Source organism: Chiloscyllium punctatum, chromosome 39, assembly GCF_047496795.1.
Source record: "Chiloscyllium punctatum isolate Juve2018m chromosome 39, sChiPun1.3, whole genome shotgun sequence".
Classification (NCBI taxonomy): Eukaryota; Metazoa; Chordata; class Chondrichthyes; order Orectolobiformes; family Hemiscylliidae; genus Chiloscyllium; species Chiloscyllium punctatum.
In genome coordinates, this window is record NC_092777.1 from 51,849,987 (window position 1) to 51,865,387 (window position 15,401).

The 15,401-nt window shown below is 41.1% G+C and overlaps 1 protein-coding gene across 5 annotated transcripts in view; it reads right to left on the reverse strand.

Moving 5' to 3' along the window:
• The window catches only part of LOC140464050 (inward rectifier potassium channel 16-like), a 124,572-nt gene that overhangs the window by 15,605 nt on the left and 93,566 nt on the right, over positions 1 to 15,401 (reverse strand). The window contains exon 1 of one of the 5 annotated variants that reach the window (XM_072558697.1): positions 13,215 to 13,468. The exons of the other annotated variants lie outside the window; for them this stretch is intronic. The gene's annotated coding sequence lies outside the window, so the exon portion shown is untranslated. Of the gene's footprint in view, positions 1 to 13,214; positions 13,469 to 15,401 lie in introns of those variants that run through there. 5 annotated transcript variants of the gene reach the window in all.

Here is a 15,401-nt window from a genome sequence, read left to right on the forward strand (position 1 = left end):
GAATTAGAGAAGAGTTATATCTTTCAAGTCAGGATGATGGTTGATTTGTGACAAACGTGTTGTGCTGTTCCTGTTTGCCTTCTGCTCTTATAGTGTCATGGAGGTGTACAGTATGGAAACAGACCCTTCGGTCCAACCCGTCCATGCCAACCAGATATGCCAACCCAATCTAGTCCCACCTGCCAGCACCCGGCCCATATCCCTCCAAACCCTTCCTATTCATATACCCATCCAAATGCCTTTTTATTGTTGCAATTGTACCAGCCTCCACCATTTCCTCTGGCAGCTCATTCCATACACATACCATCCTCTGCATGAAAATGTTGCCCCATAGGTCTCTTTTGTATCTTTCCCCTCTCATCCTAAACCTATGTCCTCTAGTTCTGGACTCCCCAACCCCAGGGAAAAGACTTTGTCTATTTATCCTATCCATGCCCCTCATAATTTTGTAAACCTCTATAAGGTCACCCCTCAGCCTCCGACACTCCAGGGAAAAAAGCCACAGCCTGTTTAGCCTCTCCCTATAGCTCAAATCTTCCAACCCTGGCAACATCTTTGTAAATCTTTTCTGAACCCTTTCAAGTTTCACAACATCTTTCCGATAGGAAGGAGACCACAACTGCACGCAATATTCTAACAATGGCCTAACCAATGTCCTGTCCAGCTGCAACATCACCTCCCAACTGCTGAACTCAATACTCTGATCAATAAAAGAAAGCATACCAAATGCCTTCTTCTCTATCATATCTACCTGTGACTTGAAGGAGCTATGAACCTGCACTCCAAGGTCTCTTTGTTCAGCAACAATCCCTAGGACCTTACCATTAAGTATATAAGTCCTGCTAAGATTTGCTTTTAGGTGGAAAGGATCATACATTTGGAAATAACACTAAGGCAGCTTGATGAAGTGCTGCAGTGCTTCATGTCGATGGTGTGCTGCTCTGTTTCTGTGCGTGGATGGTAGGCAGACTGCAAGTTGAAGATGGTAGGTAGTTTTTGTTAGGATGATGTTGGGCTTCTTGACTGTCATTGGAACTGCACCAGTCTGGGCAAAAAAGAGAGTATCCAGTCACACGTCTGGCTTGTACCTTGCAGTTGGTGGTGAGACTTGGGAGTCAGGAGGTGAGTTATTCACTGTACAGTGTCAGGCCTCTGCCCCACAGTTTGCTAATCTAGCTCTGTTTAAATAGCCGGAACCCACGTATAAAGCTATAACAAATCTTAAACTCTAGATTAGAAACAAAAGGAGGATTTTGTTTTATATGCTTTTAGTATCCCCAGAATCCTTTTAAATAGTATGATCTTCAATGAGGTCCATTGTGCCAAAGGAAAACGGTGAATCATGCAGCCTGTAGAGGTTATGATCCTAATTCTATAAAAGAAGGTTAGACTCAATCAAAACAATAGTCTTTAATAGTCTTTCAGGGAGACTATAAGCTGAATGATCTGTGGTACAATTTAAATTCCATTCTCTCTTTGAGGTCCAGAAAGTAAGATATTTATGAAACTCAAGATGGGAGCAATGTTGGAGGTTTGCTACATTTGGCTACATGACCAGATTATGTAAACGCACCCTCCCACACTCTACTTTAATCAAACACGTTAAGATTTAAGATCATTTATCTACAATATATTAAAATCCCATGTCTGGACACATTTCCTGTCTATAAAGCCTTTTTGTCAACCTTCCCCGCTATAAATTCCTCTGTCCACATTTGTAATGGAAACTGCTAATGTAAAGTTGTAGCCTTCCTTTGCCAGTATTTACCTCAATTTTGGAACCCCATCAAGTTGGAGGCAAAAGCCTGTGCTTCAACTGGCCGAATTCTCAGATTACACATAACTAATGACATAGGAACATGCGATTTGGCCCAAATGGTTGATATCCGTATTTATACTCTACACAGTAACAGCAAGGATATTATTAAGCTGGAGAGCTCTCAGAAGAGATTTACCAGGATGTAGCCAGATATGGAAGGTCTGAGTTACAAGAAAGGCTGGATACGTTGGGACTTCTTTCACTGGAGTGAAGGAGGTTAAGAGGTGACCTTACAAAAGTTTATAAAATCATGACGGGTATAGATAGGGTTCAAAGATTGTGAGAAGATTTGTAGCTTGGGTGCTCGCTGTTGTGGTTCTGTTCGCCGAGCTGGGAATTTGTGTTGCAGACATTTCGTCCCCTGTCTAGGTGACATCCTCAGTGCTTGGGAGCCTCCTGTGAAGTGCTTCTGTGATGTTTCCTCCGGCATTTATAGTGGTTTGAATCTGCCGCTTCCGGAAGTGGCAGATTCAAACCATTATAAATGCCGGAGGAAACATCACAGAAGCACTTCACAGGAGGCTCCCAAGCACTGAGGATGTCACCTAGACAGGGGACGAAATGTCTGCAACACAAATTCCCAGCTTGGCGAACAGAACCACAACATATATAGGGTTGCTGGTAGTTGTCTTTACCCTAGCATGGGGGACTTCAAGACTAGAGGGCACATTTTTAAGGTGGGAGGAGAGAGATTTAAAAAAGACATAAGGGGCAAATTGTTTGCACAGAGGGTGGTTTGCATGTGGAATTAACCTCCTAAGGAAGTGGGTACAATGACCAATATTTAAAAGACATTTGGATAAGTATGCGAATAGGAAAGGTTTGGAGGGTTATGGGGTAGGAGACGCAGGTGAGACTAGCTTAGTTTGGGATTATGTTCGGCACGGACTGGTTGGACCGAGGATCTGTTTCTGTGCTATGTACCTCTATGACTCTATGAGTTGAGTCCCACCCAAGATTATCCAACTCAACCTACATTCTTTTATCCCTCAGTATAGCTATCCTGCTTCCCCTTTAATGTATCTGTGGTCTACACATCAAGTAGTCCATGCAGTAATAATGTTCACATCCTAGCCACTCCTTTCTCCTGAAATTACCACCTCATTTGCTATTTAATTATTAAAGATAATATGATATCCAAATGTTTCTGTCCATGTAACACATTAATATGCTGGGTTAAAATGAAAGTTTAGAGGATGCCTAAAACATAGTAGCAGATCAGCTGCCTTTTTCTTTAATCATGGGATGTGGGTGTTGCCACATTCATTGTCCATAATTGCCCAGATGGCAGTTAAGAGTCAACCACATTTCTGTAGGTCTGGAGTCACAAACTAAACCAGGTAATGATGGCAGTTGAGAGTGTGGTGCTGGAAAAGCACAGCAAATCAGGCAGCATCTGTGGAGCAGGAGGATTGACGTTTCGGGCATAAGCCCTTCATCGTCATTCCTGATGAAGGGCTTGTGCCTGAAACGTCAACTCTCCTACTCCTCGGATGCTGCCTGACCTGCTGTGCTTTTTCAGCACCACACTGTCAACTCTGATGTTCAGTATCTGCAGTCCTCACTTTCTCCCAGGTAATGATGGCAAATTTCTTTCCCACAAGAACGTTTGTGAAATGTTGGGTTTTTACAACAATTGGCATAATTGTCATTAGACTCATTTTTTAAAAATTGAACTTAAATTTTAAATATCTACCATGGTGGGATTTGAACAATACTAGAATGGAGGGATTTCAAGTCTAATTACATGACCAATGTATCACCAGCTCCCCTAATACAGCTTCCATGCTTGAAACCTCTAATTAACAAACTGGTTTTTAATAAACACACAACACTGCTCACTGTGTTACACCTTCTACCAACTTTGAATTTTACTCGTGTTCATATACACTTCGTGAATTCTAATTTAATAAATTTCTACATTCATAATTACAGTGGAAATTGTCTGTGCAAGCTCCTTACAGGATAATTAATCTTGCAGGGGGCATCCCATTCACATTTGCACCTCTTTGAGTAGATTGTAATTTAAATTAATCATACCCATTTGTCACCTAACAAACAAAAAGCAAAACACTTGACCTTTGCTTGTAAACGCAGTGATTCTGCTAGAGATGGGTCTGTGCACAGTAGCAAATATACAAGGGTTCGCAAAACCACAAATCTTCAGAGAAAGACTGTTACCTAGCCTGGTTCAAGAGTTCATCAAATAAAATCATGACCAGTCTCTTCTCCAAAAGATGTGCCCACAAAATAATAATATTTAATGCCAGGTCTGAAGTGAATCTGTCAAAAGATGCCAAGGAATGCAGGTAAAAACTTTATTGATCTGCAAAGTGTTGGATGATTTATGTAGTTTGCAGCAACTGTTTGAAATTTAAGGGCAGCAATGGTATGTGAACCCTTGGCAAAAATAAAAACCTCACTATACACAAAGGAAAGGTCCTCACCTTTAACATTCCGAAAAGAGATAGCTCCCTACAGACACCAGAGGCTCTGGTGTATTTATTTAAAATGTATACAGCACGTTATTTACAGTAACTTGCCTTGGTGGCAGAAATGATGAGGCAATGTGATTGTGCAGTGACACATTTAGCACTTCCTTAATTTCTCAAGTGAGACAAGTGCTGCTTGTAAATGAGGTACAGCTTGCTATACAAACTACTCACTCTGTGGTTAACCTTTGTGCAATTTTTTTGTTACTTGTACTTTTTTAAAATAAAAGAACACACATTAAGCAATTCTAACTTTCAGGTTGGTTGAACCGACTTGAAATTCTGTTGATAGGAAGGTGAGCTTTAGGTATGATTGAACAAAAGGCTAAAAGAAGAGTAAACTTTTCTTTTTTAGGTTAAATGTCTTGTTTTACTCTTGATATGTGGAATGGAACTAAATGAAAATCATTTTATATATATCATTAATTCGAACATTTCATATTTGACTGCTTCTTGTCATTACACATAGAATGCGCACTTTGTTCGTACTAAACGATCTAGTTTTCTGCAGCTATGTTAAGTAACTCAAAACCTCTCAATTCACCTCTCCACAAATAATGATCAACCTTCTTTTTAGTAGTGGCAACAGAATAAATACTGGTAATTATTAACTATTCAGTGGGAAAAGGAACTTCTACTTATCATTAACAAGGACAGCTTTCATTACATTTTCGATATCCTGGCTCTTCAATTTCATATCCATTGGACACAATGTCAGCTGCATCTCTGAGCTGGAAGTTTATGGTTCAATTCTGAGAGTTTGAAATCAGTGACATGCCAGTGCAGTACTGATGGGTCACTGCATTGTTTCAGGTGCAATCTTTCAGAGGAAACTTTAAACCGAGACCCTGTCTGTCTGTTTGGGTGGATTTATCCCTGATGTCCTGACCAACATTTATTCCTCAAATAATATCGCACAAAAATCTTCTCTTTGTCATATTTCTGTTTGTGAGAGCTTATTATGCACAAATTGGCAACTGCATTTCCTGCAGGACAGCAGTGATGACACTTCAGAAGTATTTCACTGACTGTACCGCAGTTTGAAATGACCGTTGGTCATGAAGTATGCTGTGTAAATCTGAGTCCTCTTGTTTGCATTGTGAACAGCTATTTCTGCCAATAAAAAGTTTACAAAGTTGATGGTTACTTGACAGCACAACATACCTGGTCTTCCTTGATGCCATCTAGCACTTTACAACATTATGTTAAACCTTTTGTACCTGCATTTCTCTTTAAAACCAGGGAGAAAGCTGATAATCTTTACCATATGGGAATTTTTTAAGTTTCTCCTTAAGCGAAACCGGCCTTTGGAGACTGATTCATTATTGAATTATCTCATTTCAGAAGATGAAAAATCACGAGATCTAAGTTTTGGAATTCGGGTTTTGTTTCTTTCAATGCTTTGGTAATATCTAATAGATAGGCTCATCATGACAGAATTGCTATGTGATGTTACCTGGTAGTTGTTTCTCACTAAGCTTGCTGTTCTTCTTTATCAAGGATATTTCGGACCCCAAGACTCGGACAGTTCTCCTGCTTTGTGATGTAAAGCTTGATGCTTGTTCATCATAATGCTGAACCAATCAATGTCTCTATGGCATTGTCCCCAGTAGTTCCTCACATTTGATGAACTGGACACTGGGGCATGCACTTATCATAACACTACACCACCAGCAAATGTCCAGATCTCCTTCACCCACACATTTCCTACAGCAGTAAGTGATTTTTGAGGCTCAGGTAATGACTTCTTTCTGGGGATTTGGCTGTGTGTCCTTTCATGGAGGACAATTAATAAAACAGCATGGTGCCATGGAGGTTCAGCCAACAGTCATTGCAAACATCATTACAATTCATAACTTCACTGAAATCTTCTTTTTAATGAAATAAAGTCTGCCAACAGAGGAGAAGTAATTCCCTCTCCATCACTTTAACATGGAGGGATATTGCCTCAAGTCATTACCCATTTTACTGTAATCAGCAGCAAGAACAGAGATTCCTGAATCAACGCAGCAGGTCTGACAGCATCTGTGGTGAGAAATCAGATTAACATTTCAGGTCCTGTGACCCTTCCTTAGAACTGGCTTTCTTTCAGCTTTTACTATGATCTTTGCACCTACGCCAACTTATAGTCACAGAGTCATACAGCACAGAAACAGACACTTCGGTCCAACGAGTCCATGTCGACCATTTTCCCAAACTAAATATCGTTCCAACCATTCCTTACATGCTTATCTAAATGTCTTTTAAACATTGTAACTGTACCCGCATCCACCACTTCCCCTTTGAAGTTCATTCCACATGTGAACCACTCGCTGTGTAAAACAATTACCCCTCATGGCTTTTTGAAGGATATAAGCACTTCAGAAATGGAGACTTTCCAGAGGACTCTACCCTTAACAAAGAAAAGAAAGCACCACGTCAGTATCAATCTTATTACAAATCGTTTCAAAATTCGTAAGCTTTGTGCTCTTCCTATCTCTTTGCCTTCCCTGGGTAGTTGCACGTGCTTTATCCCTGTTTTCCTGACATTTGAGCTTCTACTGGGTTCCACTTTACTGCCAGGATCATGTGAAATGATTGGCTGCTCATGCCTTGCAAAATGCTCATGGTTCTCAGGTCGCCATTGTCTCAAAATAGCTTAATCCTGATCGAGGAGGGCTGCCACCTGTATCTCTGGTGTTTGTTTCTGGGTTGTCTGATTTCACTTCTCACACTTCATTGGCAAAGCTCTCTGATTTCTCATGTATTGCAGTTCCTAGAAACAGCTCTTTTTTTTAAAACAACATTTATATTTAGAAACCCAGCGAGGGTCAGGCTCCCAATTTGCTAACAAAAGGAATAGCTGAGGGGAAGACTTGAGGCATATCGTTAAGCTAAGGAATGGGGAAGAAAAAAGGGCAGATCATGCTGATAAGGTTAGATATGATAGGTCAGGGAAATGGCCGATGTAGAGTATAACTGCAGCCATGGACAGGTTGGGGCCTGCTGCAAATTCTGTTTGATTTAAAATTGAGAGGTGTTGCCCGAAGGCATGAGTTTTGCTTTCTCTGAAATGGCACCTGGCTGAATAAAGGAATGCAATCATCTATTTGGATTCACATCAGAGGTTATAAAGAAGGATTAGCCAAATTCACTACAGCCATATTACATCTAGGAAATGCTGATAATACCTTTCATTATAGTCATCGCTCAGTGATTCAGTTTAAGATGGGATCATGCTTTAACCGGATATTCTTCCAAATGTTAATATTTTAAACATGATCAAGAGGATCAGTTCTGACCACCATGCTGGAACATAACCAATGTGGTTTCACATTAAAAAAATCAACTTGTAATTCAATGACATTAATTGCCATATTTATCATAACAGATTGATCTCATCCTGCTAATCAAAGTTGAAAGGGAAACTTTTGAACAAGTGATACTTGTGTAGATATCTCTGGTAGCCCTCAGAGATTCTGCATTGTAAAGCAGGGTATGAAAAAAAAAATGCAGGGCAAATTGAATAATAAAGAAAACATCACTAAATGGTGCTACATGGCCTCCATCTGAAATATGTGCACTGTACTCTCATTTTGCTGTGGTAAATATTTGTAATGACATGTTTCAAGCTGATAGTTAAACATGGCTTGGATTTAGTAACATAATTCAAAGGACCAGCTGTTCACAACCTGAGCCAATTCTTTTTTCTATTTAATTAGGCTGCACGCTTTTTAAATCGACTTATCTTTTGCTTCCTTTAAGTTCCGACTGGGTCACCAACAAGGAGGATAAGATTCGCTGACCTTTGGACTTGTTGATACACTGCAGAGCATAGCGAGCTAGGGGACTTACTAAATGTGGAGTTTGACACCGATCCACAGAGATGCTGCAATCAGCATCACAGACTTCCAGACAGTGGAACGGATTAAAAGAAAACTGCTAAAAGGTATAAAATGTCAGCTGCAACTGAACCTCACAGATTAGGAAATTAGCTACCCTTTCCAGCAATACATGCTGCTGTTCTCAAATAATCTATGTTACTACTGTTATGGCAGTCAATCAACTTCCTGCAAGTCTATTCTAGTGGCACAAGAGAGGTAAAGTGAATATCTGAGCCCCTTTAGGCTTAGGCCAATGAAGCCATCCTGAAAACTAGGAAAAGTAGCAGTTTGTAAGGTTAATGTGGACCTCGTGTACCTGCAGGAGCCATCAGTGAGATTTGTCAATATCCATACTTCTTATCTGGAAAGGCAAACAGCATTCTTACCATCGCGGCAGTTTCACTGTGAAGCCGAAGTTAAAAAAAAAGATATTTTTCCGGATTCTCTACCTCCAAAAGGAGCCATTTTACCTACAGGCAAGTTCTGTATCACCTTCGGATTAATTATCCCCTTAGAGCTAAATAGCCAATAGATGAATCCACGGACGCTTCAAACTTTAGCGAAAATGATCTGCCAGGGTCTTTGAAAGATGTGAGTGATTCTTGGGAAACATCCCTGACAAGCACAGGAGAAAAATCATCCTCCAGCCCACTCCTTATCAGATTGACAAGGTTTGGTAGGTGCTGGCAACTTCCTTACATGAAGATCCACTGAGTCATGTTATTTATTGCCCCCAACCAAGGTCAACAGATTGGCACCAAACTAAAACTTTCCTGATGTCTTTGCAAGGGTCACACCCATTTTAAAGTGCATATGCAATAAATGTTGTTGATTCATTTCTCACCCAGATGATCAACCCTTGGTGCTTTCTTCCAAACAGGGTTTACTGCCTTCACTTGCTGCTACAAGATGATAACCTCGTGGCACACGATTGTTGTTTCTCATGTGGGCACCCTCAAGATGCTCCCACCCAATGTCTAATGGGTGTTTGAGTGTGTGAGAGCCAATCGCAGGTTGCTGCCCATCTGTAGCTGCCAGAGCAGTGTTGCCCAGCCTTGTTGGCACTATAGCAGCCTGATTGGAAGGGTGCAGGATGTGCTGACATGTCTTGAGAAGACAGTCTTGCCACTTCCATTGCACTACTGATGCTCTGAGGGAGCGCTGAGAACAGTGACACCTTCCAACTGATATGATCCACCGATCTCACCATTAGTTGGCCTAGCAGCAGTTTTAGCTCTGCCAATGTACATCAACCTACATTTGTATGGATTCATAGAAACAGAAGATTGTAGCAGGAGTAGGCCATTTGATCCTTTAAGCCTGCTCCACCATTCAATATAATCACGGCTTATGACCGAGCTAATCTCACCCTTCCCACATGACGTTGTATTCATTAGCCACAAGGGCTATATCTACTTCCTTCTTGAAAAACATAATGTTTTGGCCAAAACCACTTCCTAGGAGAGTGAATTTCACAGATGTAGACTCTTCATAAGAATCTTACCAAATAAAGTTTGGCAGGTTAGTTGTATAGATTGCTTTGGTACTGGTGATCAAAGTCTTGGTCAAACTGGTAGATTCAAAGGACTCCCTTAACCCAACTTCACAGAGCAGACGAAGGTATGCTCTGTTGTGAAGACCTAGTAGAGTATTTGTGGAAATGTCTACATGAGTCAATTGCAGAGGGGAGATGATATACAGCAACTGGAAGAAAACTTCCCTGCACTCTCAGCAAAAGCGCTGCAATGCCTTGGCAAGTCTTCTGGTATGTGTCTCAAGAGCTCATGGGAAATGAGCAGTTACTTCTTCCTGCTCCCACCCTTGCAGCATCCTGCCCACCCTGAACCCACTCCAGCTTAAAAATCTAAATATTGCTTTTATGCAGAATAACATCTGCAATTTTCCTTACAAGCACAAAACAGAACAAGGACAGGACGGCATAGTTTTAAAGTATTTTATGAAAGAAGCAAATGCGAGGTAAAAACAAACTTTTTCACATAGAGAATGGATAGAGTCTGGAATGCACTGCCTGGAAGGGTGGTGTTTGAGGCATTTATGAAGGCATTGGATATTTTTATAAATAGTAACAATGTCCAGGGCAAAGGCAAGAGATTGACATTAAGTTACAATGCTCTGAGATCCAGTTTGGATGCAATGGGCCAAATAGCCTATCGTACACCATAATAATTCTGTAATTCTATAGTAATTGATCAGTCAATTAGGCAGCACGGAGGCATAGTGGTTAGCACTGCTGCCTCACAGCACCAGAGACCCGGGTTCAATTCCCGACTCAGGTGACTGACTGTGTGGAGTTTGCACATTCTCCCCGTGTCTGCATGGGTTTCCTCCGGGTGCTCCGGTTTCCTCCCACAGTCCAAAAGTGTGCAGGTTAGGTGAATTAGCCATGCTAAATTGCCCGTAGTGTTAGGTAAAAGGGGTAAATGTAGGGGAATGGATGGGTTGCGCTTCGGCAGGTCGGTGTGGACTTGTTGGGCTGAAGGGCCTGTTTCCACACTGTAAGTAATCTAATCTAATCTAATCAAAACATGGCGAAGAAGTGGTATCAACAGCCTCACGTTCTTCTGCAATTAACTGGGTTTAGCAAGAAATTCATTGTCTTTATTTGAATAAAGTAAATTTGATTACTGCATGAATTCATATAAAACTCTGTTATCTCACTTTTCAGATTAGAATCAATTTAAACATCATGACATAGACAGAGAACACAGGGGCTAACACCTTCAACATATTGTCTAGCTAACGCTCATTGTTACAGCTAACCTGAGAATGCAACTTTTTAAAAAAAGGTTTTGTGATTTGCACATGAAAGAAGTGAAACTATCATGGTATTCGAACAGATGAAAGACTCAACAGACAATCAAGGTATCTGGATTAGTGGTGCTGGAAGAGCACAGCAGTTCAGGCAGCATCCAAGTAGCTTCGAAATCGACGTTTCGGGCAAAAGCCCATTCCTGATGAAGGGCTTTTGCCCGAAATGTTGATTTCAAAGCTACTTGGATGCTGCCTGAACTGCTGTGCTCTTCCAGCACCACTAATCCAGAATCTGGTTTCCAGCATCTGCAGTCATTGTTTTTACCTCGACAATCAAGGTATTTTTCAATGTATGATTTCAGTTACATCACACTGTAAATTATTGCTATAAACTCTGTGCCTTAGAATTGTGTCCTCCACTATCACCTGATGAAGGAGCGGCGCTCCAAAAACTAGTGTGCTTCCAATTAAACCTGTTGGACTATAACCTGGTGTTGTGTGATTTTTAACTTTGTACACCCCAGTCCAACACCGGCATCTCCAAATCTTGATTACATCTGGGTTTTGTTTTTAGGCTAATTTCTATGTAGATTTGGGCAAGAAATGAAAGATATTCCCTTTCCATCCAAATATCTTTTGCTTTGACTCATAGAAATGAGTGGCTCACTTCCCACAAAAGATGCGTGTAAGCAGCATTCAGAGTCATTCAGCAGTAAGGTCTTGCTTGCTTGTGCCATGTTTGACTTTGCTCAAGGAAGAATTAACCATTATGATGTCTTTTGTTTGGTTGATCGGAGTCCTTCAGAATCAGTAATGTTGCTCAATAACATGGGAGCTTGCATTGAATTCAACAGTCCTCCACCATGGTGTGGTCTGATTGTGGCTAACTGGGTTCTATTTGTATTACACCCTGGATTTACCCATTTAAAAAGGTCTATACAAACAACTAATGTCACATTATCACCCTGCTGTCCATCCCTTCATACTTGGGAGTTTTGTGGCTGTTGTTGTTGGCGAGAACAATTTGTGTTTCAAGGATGACTGGCTGCAATTGTAGAAGCATAAAGCAAGTTCCCTTTAGAGTTTTTACTAGCACAAAAAGATGTAATGTGTTGCTGGAAAAGCGCAGCAGGTCAGGCAGCATCCAAGGAACTGGAGAATCGACGTTTCGGGCATCAGCCCTTCTGACCTAGTGCGCTTTTCCAGCAACACATTTTCAGCTCTGATCTCCAGCATCTGCAGTCCTCACTTTCTCCTCCAAAAAGATGTAATGTCAGTGCAAGACCAAATGAAGATTTGTATTGCTGAAGGGAAGAGCAGTTGCTAAATTTACTTTGACTGGTTCTAGATATTTGCAGTAAACAGACCTAGCTGCTGCTGCAACCCATGCCAATGGGTGACTGGAACCTAAATAGCCACTGACAAAGAAAACCAAGTGCCAGTTTTGTAATGTGCTGTTTTGTGAACAGTGCATTTAATAAACAACCAATGATATGACAGGAAGTTGAGATTGGCTCCTGCACCATCAAAACATCTTATTTAGCTGCATGAATAAATCGAGGTATGGGCCTGTGACATTCACCATCTCCTGATATGTGATCTGGTCATCACAAAATCGCAGTATCCCTCCAAGAGGGAAGCAGACCATTTGGCCCATCAACCCCACACTGACCCCTTCTGAACAGCATCCCATCCAGACCCACCCCAGCCCTGCAACCCAGCATTTCCCATGGCTAATCCACATAGCCTACACATGCATAGAATCCCTACACCTTGGAAATAGGCCATTCAGCCCCAAAGTCCACACTGACTCTCCAAACAGCATCTCACACAGACTCACCCCCAACCCTATTCCCTAACCCTGCATTTTCCATTGTTAATCCACCTAACCTACACACCCTTGGACACTATGTGCAATTTAGCATGGCCAATCCACCCTAACCTGCACATCTTTGGACTGTGGGAGGAAACCAGAGCACCAAGAAGATATTCACGCAGACATGGGGAGTATGTGAAAACTCCACACAGACAGTCGCCCAAGGCTGGAATTGAGCCTGGGTTCCTGGCGTTGTGAGGCAGCAGCGCTAGCCATTGAGCTGACCTTTAATTTTATGTCTTTAATGATTGTTCCAGTAGATTTTCAGCATTCATTGTATTTCTACATACTTCTGACACAATAGTCGTGGACAAAAAGAAAAAGATATATGGTGCAAATGAATAAAAGTGCAATTATATATATTTCTAACCATTGTAAAATGTCATTCTTACTTTGAAGAGGTGTGTGAGACAACGCTGGCTACTGGAAAACAGCAGTTCTGGAAACCAGAGGTTCTTGAGTATTTATGAAGCTCTCAATGATTCTAAAGGCTCTGGTACAAAGACTCCACTGCTGGGATTCAAGATGTCTCATTAGTTCAACTTCCAGAAGTTCCTGTAAAGATGATCATATCACGGTGATGGAAATGTGACTGAGCTAACACTGGGACAATTGAGAGAGGATTGAATGTGCTGAAGGAGACGGAGCTTATTTTAATTTTGGAAGTATGTAAAGAGGGTGATATTATGATTACTACTAATTATAGAAGTCTCCCATTTTACGTTCTCATGGACATCAATACGAAGGGAAACTGTGAATAATGGTGGCTAATTCCTGATGAGTCGAGCATTGATGAATGAGAGCTCTTTTAATACCAGAGATAGGAATGAGATTAACACTGCTGGGAAAAAGTGAGACATTATCAAAAGTCGATTAAAAAGCAGGAAACAGAACACAAAAACCTGCTCGATATCTGTTTCAAATTTTGCACCAGAGTCCCTATAAGGCCCTGTACTGGAGCATGGTACAGGACCTGAGAATGTATTGAGTTAAATATTTTAATTTTTCCTTGAGGATAATTGTCATGCTGTAGCTACAAACAGAATAATCTTGTCCTGTTGAAACAGAGTGCTGATAGCAGTTTATCCTCTTCTTGTATCTGAGTTTTATTAGTCACCTTGCCAGACTGTGTAGAGGAAAATTAATGGACAGGCTACATCACAGTCAGCAATCTTTCTTGACCCCATATCCTAGCACCAAAAGGGGTCCTTTATGTGCATGCACAAAGCAAATAAATCTGCCCTTTAATTTTGGTTTGCTGCCATCTGCGGAAATGTTAAAAAAAACTCATCATGGCAGAGTCATCCGATCAGAGGAATTAGCTGATGATTCTACACAACATAGATTATAGTCTGCGCAAAATTCGAGTTCTTGCCTTCGAATACAGGAAAAACAATATAAATATTAAATGTAGTTTGGGGATAGCAGTGTGATTTTACTTCCTGTGGGCTGCAGAGATGACTGTGTATCTGCCATAAATCTGGTTACTTTCAGGTTCGACCATTTAGAACAACAGTCTTAGAATTACTGCAACACCACTTAAAGTCTTTGCACAGCATTAACATGTATTAATAAAACATGATGCCTTTGCTGCAGCACATTCTATTAACAGTAACACATAAATTTGTCTATCCTGAACAGAAGAGATGAGGAAAATGATGGACTGGATCAGCATCACACTGTCATGAGACTCTGTTTCCTGTTGGTTGTATTGTGCAGCCTGCATTAGAATAGAGTGCTTTTGGGGTGAAGGTGTGCATATAGACAGATATGAAATGGCTCTGATGTAGACATAGTCCCTTTAGCCCATCACGTCTGTGCCGGCTCTCTGCAAGAGCAACTCCACTGCTCTCAATTCCCTGTCCTTTCCCCACAAACTTTTTCTTTTCCAGTACTTACCCAATTCTATTTTGAAAGCCATGACTGGGTTTTAAAATTGGCAGCTCAGCATTGTGAAGCCCAGCATTGCCAAAGCCGTTAGCGGAGAAGACAGGTGTTGAGAGGATACTGCTATTAGCACTTGTCTTTTTATTTGGCGTGTCTGTGTTTATCCTGCAGAAGTGAGATAGAGGGGGCAGGGGTCCTGATCACTGGCTATCGACTCTGTAGTCAAACTGATAGTTGGAGTGTCTGATAAATAAGAGGTAAATGACAAATTAGTTGATGGGCCGGCCATTCCAGTGTGAACTAACCTTATGATGAACAGGACTGAGATGTATGAGCGCTATTCAATGAGGCTAAGATGAATGGTAGGCTGTACAACTTTCAAAGCAGCAATCAGCAATGACTTTTGATTGCCTTCCAATTTCCTTTATCCTCTTATGATTTAATGTTGTAAACCGCCTTCCTGTATCCCACAATCAACAGAAATATATTCAGTGGTAGGCACTGGTTTCTAATTATTCTTTCTGCAATACTCATGATGTGCTTTCAAACAACAACAGCTTCTAAATTGGACCACAATGCAGAATGACAGAAGCCAAAACTCCCAGAACACTTCATGACTCAACATCAGGCCTTCCCAGAATACTGAGATGAAACTTCCTATCGGAATATTTTTCACGTCCTGTTGAGCTGAA